The sequence below is a fragment of the Salmo salar genome, chromosome ssa03, assembly GCF_905237065.1.
Source record: "Salmo salar chromosome ssa03, Ssal_v3.1, whole genome shotgun sequence".
Classification (NCBI taxonomy): domain Eukaryota; kingdom Metazoa; phylum Chordata; class Actinopteri; order Salmoniformes; family Salmonidae; genus Salmo; species Salmo salar.
Genome location: NC_059444.1, coordinates 70729733 through 70753942, shown reverse-complemented (window position 1 = coordinate 70753942; position 24210 = coordinate 70729733). Strand labels below are relative to the sequence as shown.

Sequence of the window (24210 nt, the reverse complement as noted above, 5' to 3'; positions counted from 1 at the left end):
AATAGATAAAGGGGGCGTGGGTCACGCTGGAGAGCACAGGTACTCGGCAGGAAAAGTTCAGCGTATTGATGTGTTGCAAAGGACTGCGACTTCACAGAGCTAGGCGCCCGTCAGGCTGCTGGCATAGTACCTGTTCAGGTACTCATAAGGGATACAGGTTAGCACCCCAAGATATTGACTTGCCAAGAAGATTGCTCACTCTCTCTCTCTCTCTCTCTCTCTCTCTCTCTCTCTCTCTCTCTCCTCTCTCTCTCTCTCTCGCTCTCTCTCTCTCGCTGGCTTTAAAAAAAATGGATAAATGACTTGCTTCTTCACTGGAAACTAATGATCCACCAATGTCTTTCTGTCTTGGTGCTGAGAGTGGATAAGAGTCTTTGATGATGGAGAATTGTCTTGGTGCTGAGAGTGGAGAAGAGTCTTTGATGATGGAGAATTGTCTTGGTGCTGAGAGTGGAGAAGAGTCTTTGATGATGGAGAATTGTCTTGGTGCTGAGAGTGGAGAAGAGTCTTTGATGATGGAGAATTGTCTTGGTGCTGAGAGTGGAGAAGAGTCTTTGATGATGGAGAATTGCGGCTGACACATAAAAGCTGGAGGGCCCCCCGAGATGCTCCCTATCCCTCATGCTACTTAGTTATGTGTTCCACTGTTATCACTATGGTAACCCAGAGTTATTTAATTTTATCGTCACCACCAAAGTTCAAGCTGAAGGCAGAGCCTATAGTGAGAGAGAGCAGAGTTGTCTGTTTCACTCTCTCTCATCTCTGTCTATCTCTCCTTAGTTTCTGTCTCCTTGAGTTAGGAGTTCTGCTTTGCTAGTGTGCATCTGAAGAGACCTGTTATTGTATGTATGAGATGTTAAATGATATTGAAAGGAAGAACCGTTGATTTGGCTCTCCTTCCACCCTCCTGCTCCTCAGGTCAGGCTAACCAGTATGAATAAACATGAGGTCTCAACGCCGGTCAACTGTTTGGGAGTGATAAGCTGCTCATGTGTTTGACTCGAGCCAAACAGCAATAGAGTGCCTCGCTTGGCCAGTGTACTGAAGTCAGTCGTCCAAGGACGGAATGTTGTGGGTAAAGGTCAAGGTATTGAGCTGTGGACATACAGAATTGTCACTCTGATCTTTTTATTGTGAGTTCTCCTTTAAGTTCTTCCACGGGTTAGCTTTTCTTTCTTAATGAATCTGTGACTCCTTCCTTCAAAGCTCATATTGTGGAATATCTACTGCATTATTTAGCTGTATAACCACTTCCAAGCTAATGGGGCAAGGAAACTTTCCCTGAGAAAATGTGAAATGTTCGAGCCTTTTCCTCCCATCTCTATTTTTCACTTTCTCATATCGGCATGAGTTGACTTGATTTGATTTGAAGCCTGCCACTTTTATTTTGACTTGAGCTCCCAGGCATATTTGCCTGTAGAGAGAGGATCGAGGTCCGATTTGGACCAAGGGCTTGATACATTTTACAGACCGCTTTTAAATACAAAATTCTTCTTCATTCAAATGTAACCTATTACCACAACATCTGTTTTGACATGTAGTCACAGTCATGGAAGCACAATGAGCGTACCTGAACTAATTTATATCACTATTATTATACTGTAGATATGGGTTCTGACTTGGTGTACAGGGATAATACTGTAAGAACGGCCCATGTTCTGAATTCTGTCGCTGTACATTTCAAAGGTGATGAACAAATAGTTATATTGACTACGTCCGTCCTAGATCGCTCATTAATGTCTTAATAAAAATTACGGATTGCCTCTTATCTGCTCGTCGTTCCCTTATGCCATAGTTTGTACATCTCAATTGTCAGTAGAAACCACATTTTTTTAAGCAAGTCAGCCATAATAGCAATGTTTTTTTAAAAGGCAGTAAATGAGGCTGAATGAACTGTTTCGCTGCCAGACAAGGCTCCGCTGAAAGCCAAGTGTAGCGGTGGTAAGGATTCACTCCATGGTGCTGAAAAGAAAGCTCTGCTGTTGGGACAGCTTTATGTAGGCCCTAACAGTTTGTGGGCACCGTTTGTCACTGTTATAGTGCAATTAATTGATTGTTTAGTGTTGTGTTGTGTAGTGGCTTTGCTGGCATGCATCTAAAACAATGTTGGGGAGTTTGCCCCACCAAGATTTACATTCTAAAATCGCCACTGTGACAGAGACATGGGGATGTGAGGGTGTGTTGTATCTGATGAGGCTGACAGAGACATGGGGATGTGAGGGTGTGTTGTATCTGATGGGGCTGACAGAGACATGGGGATGTGAGGGTGTGTTGTATCTAATGAGGCTAACAGAGACATGGGGATGTGAGGGTGTGTTGTATCTGATGGGGCTGACAGAGACATGGGGATGTGAGGGTGTGTTGTATCTGATGGGGCTGACAGAGACATGGGGATGTGAGGGTGTGTTGTATCTGATGGGGCTGACAGAGATGGGGATGTGAACTGCTTGCCAACCCGTAGACCACAACACCTCCTGCATTGAGCTCACAGGGAGTGTCTTACTACAGCTAGCAAGGAATCTGATCAACTCCTTATTTATTCTACAAATAAACAGACAGTGAAGAGGCACACAGGCCAATATTCCTCCTCAAGACTCCATTGTGTCTGAGGCACAGTGGAGGGTGTGTAGAGAAGCTGATCCTAAAATACTGTGCAATCTCGAGTAGTTTCAGGTGAGATGAGGTAGACCTGTGTATAAATGGGGGGGAGGGGGTACGCATGTGTGCGCGTGCACGTGTGGTATGGCAGACGTGATTCCCGGACCCTGCCTGTTCTCCCCTAGAGGGTCATTCAGCCCCTGTCTCTAATCCCGTCTGTCCGGGGGAGATAGGGAGGAGCGGCTGACCACGGCACACCCGGGGCACCGCAAACACAATCACAGGCCTTTCACAGACACTTAACGGGGCTTTGCGCTTGTTCAACAAGGCAAAACGCGGCAGGAGGGATCATTTTAATACAAGGCCTGACTCGAATGGAAAGAAGGTAAATAAATAAGCAATGACAGTGAGGACTGCCGCCACAATTTGTGCAGCGCTCGCTTCCTCCCCACTTCCTCCCTCCTTGTTTTCCAGAAGCCTCTCTCCCCATATTATGGCACGGTGTAGTTCCTGTCTCCAGAACATATTGGGGAGAGCTGGGGAGGTAGAGAAAGCAGCAGCCTCCTCTCTCATCAGTGTGTTATTTTAATAAATCACTGCTGCCATTGCTTGCTACATTAATTCCTGGGGCCCGGAGGGCTATGATGGTACCAGCAGTGATCTACATGAGGCGCTAAATGTGGGGGATCCCCCAGTGAGAGAACAGAGACCCTCTGAATCTCCTCATCTCCCCTGAGCACCTCAGGCCCCTCCCCTCAGCTTGGCTGGCTCACACCCTGGGCTCCAACTGGGCCGGCCCGCTCGCCCGCCTGCCCTCCACCGCTGACATGATAATCAGCAGGGAGAGAGAGAGCCAGGAGCCGCCGTAGTGCACATACAAATGAGTGGCGCATACATACATCTATAGCTAGGAGGGAAGTCACCTGACCCAGAGACCCAGCGCTAGAGCGCCTCACACCACATCACCCACATGCCCCTCTCTAGTGGCTTCATTAAGTTCTCCCATACTGGGACTGCTGTTTGATATGCTGCATCTTCAGTATGTATAGACACCCTAATAAACACAGACACCGGGAGCCATGTTGAGTGAGATGGAAGTCTACATAAGATCTGAACAGGATGTAGATGCTTATAGTCTCAGGAGGATTGCTTCTTTTATTCTTGTTAATTTCATGAGACGGTAGGCTCAACTAAATATATCTGCAATATATTTCCAGTCCCATAGATTTTTTTTTATTTTCCTCTCGTCAAATAAATTGTAGTATGGTTTGAGGTACAGTGGAAATAGCTGGTAGACCTTTCTCACAGGTAGTCGTATACACTTGTGGTTTTCCTGTGTGCGTTGGCAGCAGGTGTATCAACAAAGACTGCATTAACATTGTTGTGGCATAGGTTTGATTGAATCTGGCCCAGTGTAATTGTACTGGAGGTGGTAGCAGTAGTAGTAGGTCTAGTAGTCATAGTGATGGCTCTACTGATGGAGGATGTGTACGTATCCCAGACCCCGGCAACATCAGTTGCATCTTTTCATTTATCACCAGAGAGAGAGAGAGAGAGAGAGAGTTAAAGAGAGAGAGAGAGAGAGAGAGAGAGAGAGAGAGAGAGTTTTCCATTGGTATGCGCAGACAAAGCCGCTAGATTCACCCCCAGAATACTGCTGGGAGATTATACCCTTCTTTCTTCACACAGCGGGGAACGGGCCACCGCAAATGGAGCGCTTGGGAGTGTGTGGCGTGCCGTGAATGACAGAGCGCCGTACACACTCCAAGCAATGACCCCAAACTCAAGGACTTGCTCCAAATGTCCTCATCTTTCAAGTATCCTGTTTTCGCTGGAAGCTCAAAAAGTGTCGTACTGGGATGGACAGCGGGAGTCCACAGGCAGATTGTCAGAGTGCAGATGCCAACGATAGAGGGTGTCAGTCTGGGCTGGGCCCACAGAAACTATTGAAAACACTTGTGAAATATGTAGATCAAAATTTAAGTTCTTCGCAACGTATTTCTGTATAACAGCTGTTTTATTGAAGTATTTTAGGCGCTACAGAGTTAGTTGCCGTAGGAACCAGATGTTAGAGCAGAGTTAGTTGCCGTAGGAACCAGATGTTAAAGCAGCCTTAAACCTGAAAGCCTTAACTGGTGAAACAAACATGTCTGTTTGGATATTACAAAAACAAAGAAGTTGCTGCAAACAACGAACACTGTTTTCTTTTCTCGGACATCATTGCATGCGTGAAAGAACAGCAGAATATGTACTGGATTTTCTTTTACCACACTGCCAGATTCTCCTCTCCTTTTCATCAAAACAAAAACAATAACAAAGGCGTTGGGCCGGACAGCAGCACTGTTTCTCCAAATACTGATTCCATCTTTAAGTGCAGTAAGTAGCAGGTGTCAAATGAATTCCCAGTGAAAAGGTGGTACAGGAAAGATACAGTCTGATGAGTATTTACATGGATCTACAAAGATATTTCCAAAATACACAGCCTCAACTAGGCCTACACTGCCAAACCAACTATAGCATGTTGGAGTACCAACCAGGGCCCGCTTTCCTGATAGCGATGGAACTTAGGCTTACGAGTGTTTTAACTATGCATCTTTCCTACAACGGCCGAAGATGTACAGTAAGAACGGTCGCTAAGCCCTGTCGTTGGAGCATGTGTCGATACTGATAGGATCGAAAGAACTGTAAGTCACTCTGGATAAGCTTGCTAAGTCGCGATACATGTGGTTCCATACTGGGATAGGATCTGTGATCGGAAAGAACTGTAAGTCACTCTGGATAAGCTTCTGTTAAAAGAAAATACAATGTAAAATGTCATGTATTTCAATATGATTGAAATAGGCCTATTGCCTACTGTTTGTGTTTTTTATTTGAAGCATATTTTTAAACGTCTCTTGTTTGTATCAGTTACCAAGACATTGGCAACTTTGTATTTGCAGTCAACTTTGTTCTGAAGTTATAGCCGATCACAGAGAGACGGGTCAAACATGTGTTCTGAAGTTATAGCCGATCACATAGAGACGGGTCAAACATGGGAAGTGTGTCCGATCAAAGGGTGTGTAGAGTTATAACACGAGAGGCCGGTCAACATGTGTCGAAGCTTATAAGCCGATCACAGAGAGACGGGTCAAACATGTGTTCTGAAGTTATAGCCGATCACAGAGAGACGGGTCAAACATGTGTTCTGAAGTTATAGCCGATCACAGAGAGACGGGTCAAACATGTGTTCTGAAGTTATAGCCGATCACAGAGAGACGGGTCAAACATGTGATTGTATTTTTATTTGTGCACAGTAAATACACATTATACTAGCAAAAGAACAACAATATATCATTTTTGGAGAAATTAATGACTAAGTAGGCCTGTATGGGGAAAATATGAATGCGCCAAACAATTTGTAGTAAGTAGGCCTATATAATGCTTGTTCTTGACGTACACCAGCGTTAGAGGGTGGCAGCCTGGGTAAGGCAGCCTGGGTAAGGCAGCCTGGGTAAGGCAGCCTGGGTAAGGCAGCCTGGGTAAGGCAGCCTGGGTAAGGTTTACACAAACTACTGAAAACACTTCATTGTAATATGGAGATCAATATGTAGGTTATTCACAATAAATGTCTGTCTACCAGCTGTTGTACTGAAGTATTTAGGGGCTACAGAGTTCGGCTGTAGAGTATAGCCTATCAGACATAGTAAATGGTAAAACATTATCAGTGAGTTAACGTTACATCATCTTTACAATGAAACCAGACACTGTCTGTAAATTGAGATGCAGTATTGAATAGCAATACACAAAGGAAAGCAAGGCAATACATGGTCTGTAATGTTGAGACAACAGGCCATCTGCCCTCTACTATGTAGCTCACAACCACTTTACCTTTCATGGATGGCTAGTAATGACTTACATTGATTGTGTCATGCTAATACCAAATCTTAAGCCATGCGTGCTTATACCTCTCCTGACCCCATATTTCCAGACTCCCTAATTTCTGACGAGAACACACCCCTCCTCATCCCTTCCCTCCAACCATTAAACTGCATCTGAACATCAGACTTAATTGATGAAAGGAGGGCCTGTCTTCGTTTATAAGCAGGCATCCACCAAACTAATCTGGGTGTGTTGTGAAGTCTGTCCTTTCCATTAAGTGGGACACATTATCTCCTAATCAAATTAAAGTCATTTAATTGTCGCCCTCCCTTGATAGATCCGGTGAAAAAAGGAGGAGAGTTGTGTTTGTTGAAGGGGGATGTGTGCAGATTGAACAGGGCCTGTGTCATTATGGTATGAATTTGTAAATAACCAAAGCGTTCACTGTCACGTCTTTGCTTTGAACCTTTCTATAGGGTGAAGTTGAGTTTGACATTTTATCCACTCTCCCAGCTCAGTGTATACCCAAAACAATTGAGGCTAAGTACCTTCCTGAAGGGGCGCTAGCTATGTGACCCCATGAACGTTTGACCTCTGTAACCTACTGATCACTAGTCTCATTTCTTAATCACTACTCTGAGCTGTGTGTGTGTGTGTGTGTGTGTGCGTGCGTGTGCTGCAAACTAAACCACCTGTGCTGGCCAGTGTGTTAGCTGGCAGCTCTGTCCCTGCTACGTGGTTTGCAGGCTGCTATTACCTGAGTCATCCTGTGATTAAGAATGGAAGTCTTTGTGTGGAATGGGGCCAGTCTGTCCGCCTCTGTCCTCCCAGCCCAGCACTGCGTAGGCCCTGGGGGGTCCCCATGGTAACCAGAGTGAAGGATACCCCCGCAGACTCTGGCCCTGGCCACCGCCGCCGCTGCCCGCCATGGGGGATCCCTGGGCGTGTGATAAATGAAGGAGCGTGGGATCGTTTGTCCCACTGATAGAGTTTTATCCCCTGCCCTTTCAGAGCAGTCAGACCATAAAGAGAGAGCCACGGCCAAGCGTGACAGGTTAACCCAACAGTAATAGAATACTCCTAATGGTCTGGTCTGGGCCAAGGGTTGGAGCCACCGGCCACAACAGCCAGACGTCCACCCCACCTCTATCGTTATAGGTGCTCTGGGACCACGTCACCCACTTTGTGGTTGTCACAGAGAGAAGCAAGGACAAAGTGAGCACTTTGATGGCTTAATGGGCACTTTGATGGTGTCTTAGGGCGGAATGGAGGCGGGCGAGGGCAGGCAAACGGATAGAATAGAGTATACAAGACATTAAGACAAGGAAACGAGCTGTAGGGCGGTGAGGTAAGCCTAAAGCACATCCGGTACTTGGCAATTTTACCCCGTGCTTCAAAGGACTGCATTTTACAAGGGCCTTTGAATTTATAGGAATTCTACAGCAGCTGGCTGGCAAGTCTATTGTTTTTTATAGTGCCATTCATGTTGAATGATTTGATAGCGTAGCAATACATATGAGAGGTATGAGAAAATAAACATGATCAAACACCAGTGAGCAGTCAGAAGAGATTTAGATTATTTTGTTGTCATGACTTTCACTTGAACATGCCTGTCTCTCTACGATTAATCCTCACAAAGAAAGACAATGCTCGGGGCTAGCCTACATGTTTATGCTGTAACAAGGTTGTTTGTGTAGATGTTTGTTAGCGTGCACCTTGGGTAGCAGTTAGTCATGTTTGAATATGGCTTTAATTAGCCCTGTGTATTCCAGCAGCAGCAGCTCAGAGCCCTCTGTCCACAGCCCCCCCCCCCCCCCCCCCACCACCACCACCACCGTCCTCTCTGCTGCTCTACTAATAGTGTCCTGTCCTCTCTCCTCCCCCCTCCTCTCCTCCTCCCAGGAACATCAGCGCTCTGTGTGGTTAAGATAATAGCAGCTCACGCTAAAGATGTTAATTGAGGGGAGATAAAGTGTGGAGGTTGGTAGATGAGGGAGGTGGGGATGCTGTGTGTGTGTGTGTGTCTGTCTGTGTGCTAATATTAAGTTGTGGTGTTCCACTACCAACTAGCCTCTTAATAAACCTCTGTCACACCAGGTGAGGTGTGATAAATCTGGAGGGATTATGATAACTGTGAGTTGTTCCTCCCTCCTAGAATCAGACAGGAAGGTGTGGCAGCAGTGGGGTCTGGTGAGGTCTGTCTCAAGGTGGGCTGGAGACTCAGGGAAGTGTTTGGCCAACTGAAATGTGTAGCGGGCAGGCAGGCAGGTGGGTAGGCGGGCAGGATGGCAGGCGCTAGGCAAGCGGGCGGACGCGTAGGCACTCAATGTGGGTAGAACACAGGGGAAGCAGAGACGGAGTAATCTGACCAAGCAGCTGAAGTGACAGAAGCTACATTAATAGAGGCATATGTCTGGAGCACAGAGAGACGGAAAGAGAGAGAAAACAGACACTGTACCAGCCTGAGAGAGAGCGAGAGAGAAAGGGTGAGGGGTAAACAGAAAACAGCGCCAGCCTCTGTAATTGCCTCAATGCCACTGGGAATGCTCTCATTCATTTGAAGCAGGCTGTATTCTCGCTCTCTCTTTCTCTTTTTTCACAATTGAGGTGCGTGGGGTGCAGTTGGGTGGGTGATCCGTGTGCAATCCTCAGTGTGTGATGCTAACGTATGGCGATGAGTGCGATAGCTCCCCTGTGCTGAATCTCCCGTAACATCAGCGTGAGGACCAGTCCATGGCTGTGGCCTGGGTAGAGAGCACAGCACACAGCGCTGTGGAAAAGTGAGGGCGATAAGGAGGTAGGCGGACTGCAGCTCAGACCTGTCAGATGTGATCGCGCACCGGAGCGCTCCGCATGTGTCTGTCTCTTTTTATATTTCCCTAAGACAGCCCACCTCTTCACGCCCCCCTCTCTTCTTTTTTTCCCTCTCTCCTCCTCTGCGCTCTGTTTTTTTTTCTAACTTCCTCGAGGAATTCTTTATTTCTTTATGTCTTGTGTGGCGCGTGCGTTGGATGATGTGCCCCCCCTCCTTCCTCTTTTCTCCTCCTCTCTCTTTGCCGCTTTCACAGCCTAGTTTTCTTTTTTTCTCAATCTTGTGTGCAGGTTGTATCTGACAGAGAGAGGACCACCGCCACGCTCCAGCCCCAACCCACTGTGAGTATTCTTATGCTAATTTTCCATCTCCATCTTTCCCAACGTCGGTTTGTCTTTTATTCTCAACCCTTTTATGTTCTCGACCGCGGCGCACTGAGAACGTGGCGGCTGCGACAGAGAGAAAGGAGGAGAGACAGAGAGAGGGAGAGAAGGAGGGAAGAGAGAGGATAAATAGTGCTGTGAGAGAAGTAGCTAGTGCTGTGTAGGGGTTTCTCTGAGGATGGTGGAATGGCTGAGGGGGAAGAGGAGGGGGCGGGTCTTGATGTGGTAGACGGTTCTGTGTGTGAATGGTTGGGATGTTGTTGACGACAGTTAGCGTGGAGCGGGTCAGCACACTGATCACCAGGGTCTCTCTTTTACCTTAACTTCTCACTTTCCATATTGACTGACTCTTCTGTTTTGATATTGAGGCTTTTCTGTTTCCTACTGTGTTCCTGTTACCACTACCGAGAGGGGTCCACTGTTGTCATTTGAACAGTGGACATGTGTAAGATAAACAGAGATTTAAGAATAATATTTGTGTTGTGTGTGTGTGTGTGTGTGTCTGTGTGTGTGTGTTCAAACAAGTCTGTATTCTCTATGGGTGATCATATGTGACTGTATTTTTATTGTGTGTGTGTGTTTATTTATGGGTGAACCAGTGGAGGCTGCTGAGGAGAGGATGGCTCATAATAATGGCTGAAATGCAGTAAATGGAATGGCATCATACACCTGGAAACCATGTGTTTGATGTATTTGATACCATTCCATTAATTCCGCTCCAGCCATTACCACGAGACCATCCTCCCCAATTAAGTTGCCACCAACATATGTGTGTGTATTTTCAGTCTGCTTGTAGCTGTGTTTATTTGTACATGCGTGGCCACATGGGAGTGCATGAATATCCATGTTCATTTGCATACGTGTGTACACAGTAGTCCTACATGTGGGACTATGTATGCACGTGTTTGTGTACAGTTTATGCGTTCACCAAACGTGTGAAGTGTATTTGTATCACAAATGTGTAGTAGAGATCAGTATGCTAGTGTCCATACCCACCTGCTGTCCCGTGTGTGTGTGTGATGCGTGCTGTGTGTATGTGGACCAGATGAAGAGTGGGTGTTCTCAGTGTGGGGCTGATATAGACAGTACCATGCCCCATCACTATGTCAAGGCTAATGGGTACACAGGTCAGCAGGGGTGGACACAGAGTTGGCCATGTAGACTGATGTATGTCAGCACAACAACACCTTTCTCTCAGGCCTGGATAACAATAGGCCTTAGTGTAGTTCACTACAAGTCCATTAAATAAGGACTCATAGAAAACCTCTGTTTTCTAATGTAAGGAAATATACTGGATATTCAGCTGACAAAATGCAGGGAAAATTCTGTTGTAGATTCAGTTGACATTTGGATATAGATTGATCTGAAGATGGCAATTAAACAAAATCCAGAAGCTAGGCATCTGGTGAGGCAGAGGATGCTATTGGCTGGCAGAGCATTAAATTTTTTTACCATTACCATGATGAACCCCAGAATGGATTATCTCACCATGCTAAACAGTGGGTTTTGCAAATGTGATGTATGAAAGAGGTTTGTTCTTGTGTTATTTGTCCATTTCCGTGACCTGGCTGGTGCTCAGTGATGTAGTATTGGTCTGATTAATGATGATCAGGTCTAACACGTGCGCTCACATCCAGACAGACCTTCCTTTTCTGGCCCTTATGAAAATGAATAGTCACCTCAAATCCCTAGAACGATAGCAGGCTGTCGACGAGCGCCGCTTTCTAAAGTGAGTCGATAAAAATGAGAACCATTCCGCCAATTACAGAAGATTAGGTTCCCCTCCACCAATCTGAATCCTTAAACCCCTTATGTTTGTACAGCTCTGTGTGTGGAATGGAATTCAGCCACAAGATCTGAGCAGAATAGCAATAAAAAGAAGGTAAAAAGTTCTGAGTGAAACTGTGATAAAAATAGCCACATGATAATTGATACAGTAGTGTGTTGCGCTTGGCTGTAATTAAGTGAGCAACAGAGGTTGTCAGTTGTAAGGAGGATAGAACAGACTACCCTGGTGTATTTAAAACACTGGAGCATTTATCATGTCATTCTATGCTTTATAGAGGGTGCTTCTGGGATAGCCTGGTTTTCTTTGCTTCGTTTATCTGGGTCTTGTGCTTTATAGCTCCGGTTAGACGCTTTGTACTGGTTCTTGATCCCAATGTACACAACGGAAAGTATGAAACTATTGTCTCCGGGGCCCCTCGGAAAAGCTTATCTTCTATTTTTAGTCGTCTTCTCCTCATTGTAGCCTCGGTCTCATGCTTACGTCTGACGGTTGTGCCATAAAATATCTGTGCTTCATCCCCGCCAAGCCGGCAGCCGGAGACAACTCTCACCCACACATTAGTGATCTATGAGCCATATAACACAGGGCCCTGCACTACCTCCTGAAATACAGGGGACCACAGCTGTGTCACCCTCTCCATGTGATAGCACCTATATGCGGTGAGAGCTCAATATTAGCGTAATGCGCTAACCGTTTATTTCACATCACTCACCACCACTTATCACAGAGCTAGACACCAACCGGGACATACTGAACCAAAAAATATCCTAAAGATAAAAATCCCATTTCACTAGAGGGTGTTTGTGTGACAGTGATTTATGCTGAGAGCATCCTGCCACCTCATTGAGATGGGAGTGAGTTCTGGGTGGCTAAATCAATTTGTGCTAAGGCCGTCGGTGCTAGTATTGGTTTCGTGATATGATCTTTGTTGTCCTTTTTTTTTAGAGGTCAGTGCAGATGCAATGACAAGGGCAAAGAACCTGAGCTCTACTCTCTGTTTCTGAGCTGGCAAACCATCCCCCACCAGGGAATTGTGGGAAAAGGAAGCTTGGTTCTAAAGAGTATATGTTTGTCAGGGTTCAAACCGAACGTAACATCTATTACACTGCCAATTCATTTCCTCCCAGTCAGATCTTGATGGAATGTCTGAGGTTAGACACGAGAATGGTCCTTACATTAGTCACTGTAATTACTCAGTGATTGTGACACAGATCTCCAAGGCGTTCCAAGAGTCATGTAGTAGTAGTAATAGCTAGCTAGCAGAGAGAGGGCAGAGAGAGCGGGGGTGATAATACTATAATGCTGCTAGTGGATGGAGGAATCTGACACCAGCAGGCCAGATGTTAGAGAGCTGTGTACAGGAAGATAATATATATCTGTAAGGTGTGTCATCATGTCACATGATCCATCCCTACTGATCCAGCCAGTCTTCTGTTCTGACGTCTCACAACTAGGCAACTATGGAACGTAAGAAAACCGACCCACTACTTTGGAGGCTTCCCCATATGAATCACACTCAGACCAAGGTCATGAATTTGATTATACCTTGTTTTAAGATATTATATTGAGCAATGTTAACTATTGCACAAATGACATAGGAATTGCTCATCAGTTGCCAACGGATCAACTCCATGAAATTACAAAGCAGTTACAAAATCACAATCATGTATCAATATGTCAATGCAATGTTCTTTCTAGAGTATTTACAGTGTTCCTACACGTCCAGTATATTCATAACAAACGATTCTAAATGAGAGGAAGAGAAGATTGACATGAAGTAGCATTGCACCATGACGCTCAGATGACTGTGTTCTTGTGCATGCAGAGAAGTGTAGCTAGCTATGTGTTCAGTTTCTAAAAGGTTTCCTATGATGTATGCTATCTTCTAGCTGGCTAATCAACCCCAGCTGCAAAACTTTACGTTGTTGGTCATAACAGGTGGGAGGGGACAAAGGTCCCACACATGTAAATCCATCCTCTCTTATCTCCAATTGCCTTTCATTTTCCTATATTGCCTGCTGCCGAGAAATAAGACGCTGAGACACATTTTTAATTAAGTGCAGTTTTAGCTTCATTGAATTTATAAAAACACAATGGGAGAAAAGAGAGAGGTATTTTTCCTGTCTCATTAATCACAGTGCTTCCATGTCTGATACGGCGGCGGTACAGGGAAGAGAACCAGGCTGCAACTGTGGAGTGGAATATTTGAACATCTCAGCACTGATGTGTGCAAAGCGGAGTGTTTGTCTGCAGGGGAGGCTTTGAAATTTCATCCACTCCAGCCCTTTTAACTCGGCAGAGGGAATGTGTGTCTCGCTCTAGTTGGCCAATGGCTGTTACGGGGGCTCAGTGCCCCCCACCCCTCCTCTCCGTCTCCCCCCTCCTCACCACCATTCCATGACCTGCTCTGTGTCAGATAGTTTAATGTGAAATTGCTTTTCTTTCAAATTTCCCCCTGGAAACGCAGGTCACTGCAAAATGTTACATCTCATAATGGCATGTTATTGTTGTTCTTTCATATGAGTCCTTGCCTTAGAAGTGGAGGATTCCAGTGGCCTGCTAAGGTTACAGACAGCTGTTTCTCCCCGCCCCGCCCCGCTCCTGCCCATCTCTGATTCCACGCAAAGCCTTCAGTCGTGCTCATGGTAACCCTGCTGAAAAATGTATCAACACCACTCTGTGATTACTCTATACATTAGTGGGGCTTAAATTTAATTTGTTGGCAGGGCCCGGCGGTAAAGCTATGGGCCTGGCCTATCAGAGGCACTTTGTAAAGGCCCTGGAAGAGCCTCCTGGGGTGATCCTATCAGTCAGACACACTGACTGTCAGCAGACACGCTCTGTTAGTCAGCAGCACTGTGGCCCTCCCAAGCCCAGACGCTGGCGCTCAGCGCTCCACTGGGGCAGGGCTGTGGGCATCGTGGCTCCCCACCTGCCAATCAAACACCCAGCCAGGACCACGACCTCTGGCCCCATGTTGAAATGGATGCTCTTCAACAGGTGATCCAACAGACAAGACTATATACCCATAGCAAGGCCACAGCACCAGTAGATACGTATTGTACTGTAATGTTAGCACAGTACACTTATTATGTTAGCAAATCCTGATGGGGTATTAGCCTTGATGATTCACCTGAATCTAAAGCTACTGCTGGTATCTCTTAGGTGGCCTTAACATGACCATACATACTGTGAAGGAGAAGGTATGTCTAACTCTAAAGGGTTTCACTGAAAATGTCTAATGTGTTGAGACCAAAAGCCTTTTCTCCCCAGCAGTTAAGGAGAAAGGCTTGTTGCTAGTTGGTGTATATATGCATTTCTCTTGCCTTTTGAAATGTGTAGCTAGTATTTTTAGCTTTGCATTTTCATCTCCCTGAATGGCTGGCAAAATGGCTTGAGCTCAGGCCTGTCTAGGCTGCTTTATCAGAGCTCACAGTCACAGTACAGGCAGAAAAAAGGTATGTTTTTATCAGAGCTCACAGTCACAGTACAGGCAGAAAAAAGGTATGTTTTTAGAGGTTTTCCCAGGGAGAAATATTTAAACTGGTTACAAAAAAAAAACAAGAAGCAGTTACACTACTGTGCTGCTTTAATTGGGATCCCTTTTCATTTCAAACGTTTTTAAATATCTGGAATGGAACACGCACTGTAAAGCGCTTTACAAATCTTCCCAGATACATTACTTTGACCTCAGAGTCAGATTGGTTCAAAGCATATGTGTTCATAACATGTACCTTGGAACATAATAGCCCAGCTCCACCATTCAACACAGAACCATGTAGGGGCCCTTACTCACAATATAACGTGAGACGGGAGTCAAAGGTTGACAGTGACTTTCGGTTCTACCAGACTGTGGAGAAATGCAATTTTCGATTTCATAATGTTTGATAATCTTCGTGTGAAACCCGACTAACCAGATTCCTCACCTGTTACCTTACACTCTTAGAAAGAAAATATGCTATCTAGAACCTAAAATGGTTATTTGGCTGTCCTCAGTAGGAGAACCATTTGAAGAACCCTTTGGTTCAAAGTAGAACTATTTTGGGACACCTCCGTCCCCCAGTGACACGTGAAATATAGACTGATAATGGCTCTGCTACTTCCTTAACACTGATCTCCACGAACTCTCTGTCTGACAGGCTGGCCTACCGCATGTATCATAATGAGAGGATCTCCGCTCCATCAATTAGGTGTACCTTAAGATGCTGTCTGAACTTCTGTGAGGTACACAGGGAAAAAAGCCCCAGATGAAGGATTTGCCCTAGACTCAGGGGAACTGATGAGCGCTTTCCCTTTGTGTGCAAATAACATTCGGCGGAACGTCAGCTCTTTCCGCCGTCCGATTCAGAGCCATCCCAGTGTTTCTTCCTCTTCTTCTGATGGCTGGGTGTGTGTTAGATCTGTCCCTGAGGCGGTGTTACAGAGAGGAGCATCTCAGCATAAATACCAGCTATCTCCACCACCACCTACCTCCACCACCACCACCACCTACCTCCACCACCACCACCACCACCTACCTCCACCACCACCACCACCACCACCACCACCTACCTCCACCACCACCACCACCTACCTCCACCACCACCACCACCACCTACCTCCACCTCCACCACCACCTACCTCCACCACCACCACCACCTACCTCCACCACCACCACCTACCTCCACCACCACCACCACCTACCTCCACCACCACCACCTACCTCCACCACCACCACCACCTACCTCCACCACCACCTATACCAACCCACCTCCACCACCACCTCCACCACCACCTACCTCCACCACCTACCTCCACCACCCACCTACCTCCACCACCACCACCTACCTCCACCACCACCCACCTCCACCACCACCACCCCACCACCACCTACCTCCACCACCACCACCACCTACCTCCACCACCACCACCTACCTCCACCACCAACACCTACCTCCACCACCACCTACTCACACACCACCTACCTCCACCACCACCTACCTCACCACCACCACCACCTACCTCCACCACCACCACCACCACCACCACCACCACCCCCACCACCACCACCTACCTCCACCACCACCACCTACCTCCACCACCAACACCTACCTCCACCACCACCACCACCTACCTCCACCACACACCTACCACCACCACCACCACCACCTACCTCCACCACCACCACCTACCTCCACCACCACCACCTACCTCCACCACCACCCACCTACCTCCACCACCAACACCTACCTCCACCACCACCTACCTCCACCACTACCACCTACCTCCACCACCACCTACCTCCAACATCACCACCACCTACCTCCACCACCAACACCTACCTCCACCACCACCTACCTCCACCAGTCTCTTAGAGGGAGATGAGGAGAAGCTCTGTCATTTTCTCTCCCTCTCAGTGGTTCACTTTGAATTATTTAATTACTTTGCTTGAGACTTGAGCAATTATACCTCGCGCTGCATATCTGTTAATTATATCTGACCTCACGTTCCCGCTGTTCTATTAATTGTTCACCGAGATGACACTCTTAGATAACTGTCAGTGTCATATTCACATTGTACAGTACAATATAATAGGAAGATGGAATAGGGAGATTTAATATTGCAGGTTGGTTCTGTGTAGCTGGGTAGCGGTTAGCATTGCCTTCTTGCCGTCGTCCATATTCCAGGTGGGGCCATAATGGTACTGATGCCCCCTGGTTCGTCCTCTTAACCTGAGCCCTGCCATTGTTGCCATTGGTTACCCATGTGCCCCGGAGCCCATATGCACCGGAATGTTTTGTTAATTATAACTGATGTTCAGAGACCTCCAAACTCTGATCCCCCGTCCATGTTGTGCGCTGCATGCAAATGTTGCCAATGAATTTCAATCAGCCTGGCCCCTCTAACAACTGCATGCTTAAAACTCCTGGAGTACATGTCTCTAAAACATACTCAGTGTTTCTAGCCCCGTCTACATCCGTTGAGTGTTTGCAGCTTAATTGCATCCATTCCCTAAAAGTGCTGTTTGAAATTGCTGCTGCTGTAGTTTTTTTGCTATTTTTTGTCTCCTTTTGCTACCCGTCATTCATTTTGATAAGCAACCCCTTCATTTATTGGTATTCAGCTTGAGGTGGCGCGAGTGGCAATCTGTTTAAGAGAGGGGATGGCACCTTTCGCTTAAGGCTGCCTGGCCATCCTGGAGAGCTGGGTGCGTATGCTCGGACAGCTAGCCTTAGAGTTAGTGAGTGTCACTGTGGAGGAACCCGGAGCTCAGTAACATGCCCTCCGGCCCTGCCTGCCTCCCTCCCTCCCTGCCTGCCTGCCTGCCTCCCTCCCTCCCTCCCTGCCTGCCTGCCTGCCTGCCTGCCTGCCTGCCTGCCTGCCTCCCCCCCCCCCCCCCCCCCCCCCCCTGCCTGCATTCGTCCCTCCCTGCCTGTCTGCCTGCATCGCTGCCCGGCTTGAGGGGAAGGGAGGGGTGTAAGGCTGGAGCTGCAGCCACAATCCATTACCTAAGCAAGGGGAGAAAAAGGAGGGAGAGAGAGATTGAGTTAAGGGCTAGGGCACCTCTGAGTTCTGTCTTCTGCATGCTAATTTAGCTAGCCGCTACGAGAGGGATCAAAATCCTCTGGCTGAGACGTGGCCTCTCAACCCATCAGGCCTGGATATCCCCTACCCCTTTGCATTACTATAGAACAGCTACAGTGTGTTCTCTACATATAGCTAGCTGACTAAAGTCAACCTCTGTGATATGTAGAGAGATTTCTGCTCTGTGAAAAATGTAGCCAGAAAAATGTTGGATACACTGATCTTATTATCCATGACCATACTAATGATAACTCAAAAATGCAGAGCTACTTTCACAAAATGCTCTCTGGTTTGGTTAATTGGTCTCAGTGATGGTATTTACGCTGGGGAATGGCTGGTTTATTTTAAACATGTTATTTCTTCATTAAACGTGTTTGACTTTTATGTGTGAGACCCTGGCACTGTAGTTGCATAGTGCTGAAATGTAGTTGAATTATAATGGTTGAATTACGTTGTCCACTCTTACCATCCACTGAATTGTCACATCTCCTGCCTTTCTTCAGTGGTCATTGTTCTGATTCCATCTCCCATGCAGGCTAGACAGACAACCCGATGAGTATTTGTGCCCGAGCAATGAGACGCGGGGTGATTGTGAGCCACTGCTGGAAGCTATCACTATCCGAGTGGAAAATACACATGACAACTGGTTTACCGGTTCCAAATGAGAAGCCACCATGAACGGGGGAAAGCAACCCTGGATTGGTGCACACCGACATTGATACATTTCACCAATGGTTCTGTGCTGAGATGTGTCTAATCTTTGCTGTGCCTCTCGGTGAGGTAGGACCCCAACACTCTCTCATTATTTGACAACAAAACATTCACAGTGTGTATTCAGCCGGGTTCAGCCAGCCACAATACACTCCCCGCATACACAAGTCCCCTGTGTGGGATCATAAAGTGGCTCTATAGCCCAGCATTAAAGGGGCCAGCAGTTAAAATGCAGCCTCATCCACTCCTCCACTTTAACCAGAGAGTGGTTGAATAGAGAACTAAATAAAACAGCCTGTCAATAGCCTTTAATTTTGAATAGAGAACAAATACAATTCAATAGCCTGGTAATGGCCTTCATTTTCCTCCAGACTCTTGATATTGATTTGATGGCTTAATTTGACTTTGGCAGGTGGGATGCGATTGGCAATGTTTACAGCTGCATGCAATTTACCCCAAACAACATAATAAACAACAAATGTGCAGTCGTTCGACAACACAACTGTTTTCCATGGCACTGCATCCTGGGCCATCTGAATGTATTGGACCACATGGGGATCTGTTGGCAGGTCCAGGCTCCACGTTTACACCCAAAATGTTATTTTGATTTCACCGACACTAAGATAATGTTTCATAACACACAGTCAGTCATAAATCAGCCCATCTGTCTGTTTGAGCGCCTCAGTATTCATCAAATCTGTCTCTGTGTCTCTGTGTGCTGGGTCTCTCTCTGTTCTCTCTATCTTCTCCCTTCTCTCTCTCTTTCTCCCTCTGTCTGCTTGACCACAGGGACTCGTTCTCGCTCCACACGGATTTACTGATGGCTGTCAGCTCAATGAGCTTGTTCTCCTGAGATTGCATTTGAGCCAGATTCCTGATCCTTCCTCTTCCTCCTCTTCCTCATTCTTTTTTTGCTCTTTCTCTCTCCCTCTTACAGACACACACACGCACACGCACACGCACACACACACACAGAACATTATCCAGTTTGGCTGTATTTCACAGCACGATATTCAAAATGAATCATTGGGAACTGTGTGAAAGTGAGTGGATGGTCGATGTGTCACTCACTCCCATCAGCTTATTCATATAGACGACTATACAATGAGTGCAGTCTGCAGCTGATTCCAGTCACATCAGCAACCCTAATGGAACCAGTCCCATTGGCTGACTACTGCATATTATGGGAAATCAATCTTCCTTTTTTATACTGCTTGGTCTATTATGCCAACACGAGTCTTGAAAAGATGGCTTGTCTTATTTAACATGATATTTGATAGAGATATTTTTACCCTTCATGATCTAGTGAAACCGTACACAGATTATATATATATATATATATATATATATATAATATATATATTTTCTATATTGAATTACATTTTGCAAAAGAGTTATGATTTTATCAAGGTATTTATTGACATAGTATACATCTATACTGGAAAATAAAGTGCTACCAACATGTATTTGTTGAATGAAATTCTGTGTAATTATTTTTCCACTGGCTGCCATATCCATGAGTATATTTCTCCAGACATTCCATATAGAACAGGCTGTTACGTACTGTACGCCTCACAGTACAGGAATACAGGCGTGTTAAGCTCTCTCATCTGGTAGGTGTGCCGCCACCCGTCCTCTGTCTCTTTCCTGTCATCAAAGGGGAGAGGAGAAGTCTTTACACAAGAAGACTCCTAGTGATTGTGACTCTTAAGTCTTGCCTAGGTGAACACTTTTGATCAGTGTCTGAATATTTCAAATCTAATTTCAATGGGAGACTGGTTTGAGGGAGTTAAATTCTTAGTAGAGAATCAAAGCCTGTCTGGCTCATGTCATGCTAATGATTTTTTTATTCTCTGTCGCTGTCAAAACAGAAGCACTTCTTTCATTGTTTTTAATGTTGTTTTCTTTTCCCTCCCTCCTTCCCTCACAAGTATTTCATAAACGAGTGCGGGGAACGATGATGCCTAGATAGAAATCCTGTGTCATTTACATGACTGATTACAGTGCAATTTCACACTTATTTGCATGGCTATACTGAACATCCTCGCAGAACTAATGGATTGTTGGAGGGAGCTGCTGCCGTGCAAGGCTAGCTAACACTGGCCATGCAAATGAGCACAGAGACACTGATGGTCTGCTTTATTAAGCTCAGGAGTATCTGCTCAATAAGACACATTCAGAGCTGCTGCCTGCACGCCTCTCTCTCTCCCCTCTCTCTCTCCCCTCTCTCTCTCTCTCTCTCCTCTCTCTCTCCCCTCTCTCTCTCGCTCCCCTCTCTCTCTCCCCTCTCTCTCTCCCTCTCTCCCTCTCTCTCCCCCCCTCTCTCTCCCCTCTCTCTCCCCCTCTCTCTCTCCCCTCTCTCCCCTCTCTCTCCCCCCTCTCTCTCCCCTCTCTCTCTCCCCCTTCTCTCTGCTGCTGCTTGCTTGAAATATAATATTTGCATACAAGGTTGAGGCAGCGCTATCATTTCCTGTGTGCAGTGATGGGCTATTTTAATGTCCTCATTTCAAATCGGTTAGGTTTTGGTGAAAGATAGAGAGAAATGTTTGTGTTTTGTGGAGTGGGTAGAGAGAGTGTGTTCCTGTTCTGCACCGTTGGTATGCTGCTTTAATGAGGGTTGTGTTGACGTCATGGGTTCCTATGCCTGCTGAACATTGTGTTATAATGTAGTCAGCTGTACCGAGCAATACAGACCAAAATATCTTCATTACTGCTTAATTGGAAATTGTAACAAGTTCTAAAAGGGTAACAGGGTTTGCTCATTTCTGCCTGGGATGTTGTTTATAGCCTGATCTGAGGATTTCACTAGGGTCTTTATGAGAGGCTGCAGGAGATATCTGCTACTTTTTCATTAGGCCTGTAATGTTTATAAGATTGCTTCATAGGGAATGTTGATGCGGTGGGATTGCTAGTTTATGTTGTGCAGTGTGATGGGTGACTGTGGCCATTATCAAATGAATGCTCTGCAAACCCAAAGCTGCTTCAATAACATGAGGGTTATCACATTTTTTGGTGATCATTATTTTCGATATTATGACATTAATAATTTCTCCTCATACTTTTATGTATGTACATAAAATGATTATAAAATAAAAGTTTTATTGGAATCAACATCTCTCGCCACATATCTCGTTTATAATCTATAAAACAAGTGGGAACTTTTCCAATCTCATCTCCTCAGAACAACTAGCAATTCATTTCCACTTGTTGTAATTGCTTCTTCCAGTTAAAATGAATGATGGCCAAGTCCATGCAGATGTTGTCTGGGTTTAGGTCCATTTGTTCTCATGGACCATTTACAAGGTAGCTTCCCAGGGTCAGTCATTGCTCTCACTGCTGTTTACCGAGCTACGTTGCTTCTCTGTTTTATATCATCCTTTGTTTCTTATTGTCTTCCCTGGCTTCCATCATAAGCAGCGTGCTAATGCACAGCGTGGCTTTAAGGAACCAGGCTGAAATATATTAGTGCTCACCCCCAGATTATTTTCTAGAAATGGATTTGGGACTATTTGAACAGTGGCAGTGTAGCGGCAACATTAGCAGAATATATGAAACTCTGACTTTAATACAGCGGAGTGAGAAGACGGTGTGAACTGAGAATGGCTGTCTGATAAACAGCACTACACTATGCCTGCTCCCAGCGCCACACAGGGAATTACTGGGAGTCAAGGGGGAGCTTGATGCAGTCTGAAAATAAAAATATATCTGAAAACCATTGAGAGAAAGGTTGACATTAGGCTGACTTTGTGTACTGTCGTCTCTTTCTCCTACACTAAGCCTCCAGTGCCTGGCCCTCCACATTGTGACACATTTCTTATGTCCCTCCTGTTTGCCTTCTCTCTCTCTCTCTCTCTCTCTCTCTCTCTCTCTCTCTCTCTCTCTCTCTCTCTCTCTCTCTCTCTCGGCCTAGCTGTGCCTAGGGCTGGTGATCAGATTTAGTGCTGTATTCTCTCTCTGTCTCCTAGAGATGAGTGACAGATGGTAGCCATTAGTGTATATTCCATGCATCTGTTGCAAAGCACTAATTTATCTCATTAGAAGGACGTGTGTGGAGGAGTGTGTAGGACCAGGACACTGTTTCATTATGTGTGTAAAACAGAGGGAACGAGTAGAGCTGCCTGGCTAAGAGAGAGACAAATAGAAAGAGAGAGAGAGGGAGAGAGAGTAGAGAGACACAGGCACGTGTGTGTGTGTGTCTCCGTGCACATATCCGTGTGTGTTTGTGGGCGAGTGATACCTGCGTGTGTATGTGGGTGTTTGTGTGATGCCTGCCAGCGTGTGTGTGTGTGTGTGTGTGTTAGAGAGAGTGGGCGGTAGTGAGCACCAGATTGGACCCACTGTGCTTCTTGTACCCGGGGTCATGATGTATAATCACTTGCCTTCTAACCATTACCAATACACCAATACACACACACACACACACACACACACACACACACACACACACACACACACACACACACACACACACACACACACACACACACACACACACACACACACACACACACACACACACACACACACATACAGACCCAGACCAGGTGTGTGCTGTGCCTCAGCTCTCAATGGGTCAAATTGCAGAGCAGGTGGGCACATCCCCACCAACACATAGAAGTAAACACACACTCACATACTCAATCAAAGGCATGTACACACGCTTCACTGGCACACTAGCACAATTAGTATTGAATATGGATGTTACTGTGCAGACCATTGTGCAGAGTGCCAGGATTCCTGGTCATATTGCTTGTAGCCCTTTACACTCGTACCAACATACAGGTTGAAAATGGAAGGTTTGGGATGCAGTTCCTGTACAGTAACATGCTATACATGATGTCAGAGCTGTGGCTCTGAACCTCACAGGGCTGTATGGGTTTAGACTGACAGCCGTTCTGAACTTCAGCACCACGCGTGACAGAAGTTTCCTCAATCACTCCCAGTAATTGGGCAACTTTTGCAAAAATGTTGTCTGAGTGAGGGAAACGCTTTAAATTACGAGGACTCAATGTATTTTGAATGATGAGACGTTGAGGATTATAATGCTGCCTTAATTTCATACACTTCACATTTCCAAATCATAAAACTCATGTCAAAGATAGTGTCAGTGTTTATGATCACTATGTTTGATGTACAGTTACAAGATGACATGGCACCATACCCTGGGTTGTTCTGAACAGAATGAGCCTATGGTTGTTGTATTGTGAAGAACATTTGCCGCGGACCGCATGACTCCATTTAATGTGCAACAAAATGACTATCTACTTCTATGAATTGCCTTGTGAAAGCCTTCAAGATCATATTTTATAATTTAGCTAGTCATGTTGGCAAGCTTTCAAATGATGCCCAGCTGACCCAGATTGTGATTAGTTAATGGACCGTTTTTGGATTGCGTAAACAACAACAGTAATTGTGTAAAGGCGGGGATGCAGGGCTGTGTTCCAAACAAAACAACTACAAGTGTGCTTGAACTTTGTGTCCTTATCTTTAGTCTA

The 24210-nt window shown here is 45.9% G+C and overlaps 1 long non-coding RNA gene across 1 annotated transcript in view; it reads left to right on the top strand.

Annotated features, from left to right (window-relative positions):
- Window positions 1-24210, top strand: part of LOC123741697 (uncharacterized) — a 183887-nt gene that overhangs the window by 134884 nt on the left and 24793 nt on the right. Inside the window, exon 4 of the long non-coding RNA XR_006769219.1 lies at window positions 9559-9609. This is a non-coding gene — a long non-coding RNA (uncharacterized lncRNA). The remainder of the gene's footprint in view (window positions 1-9558; window positions 9610-24210) is intronic.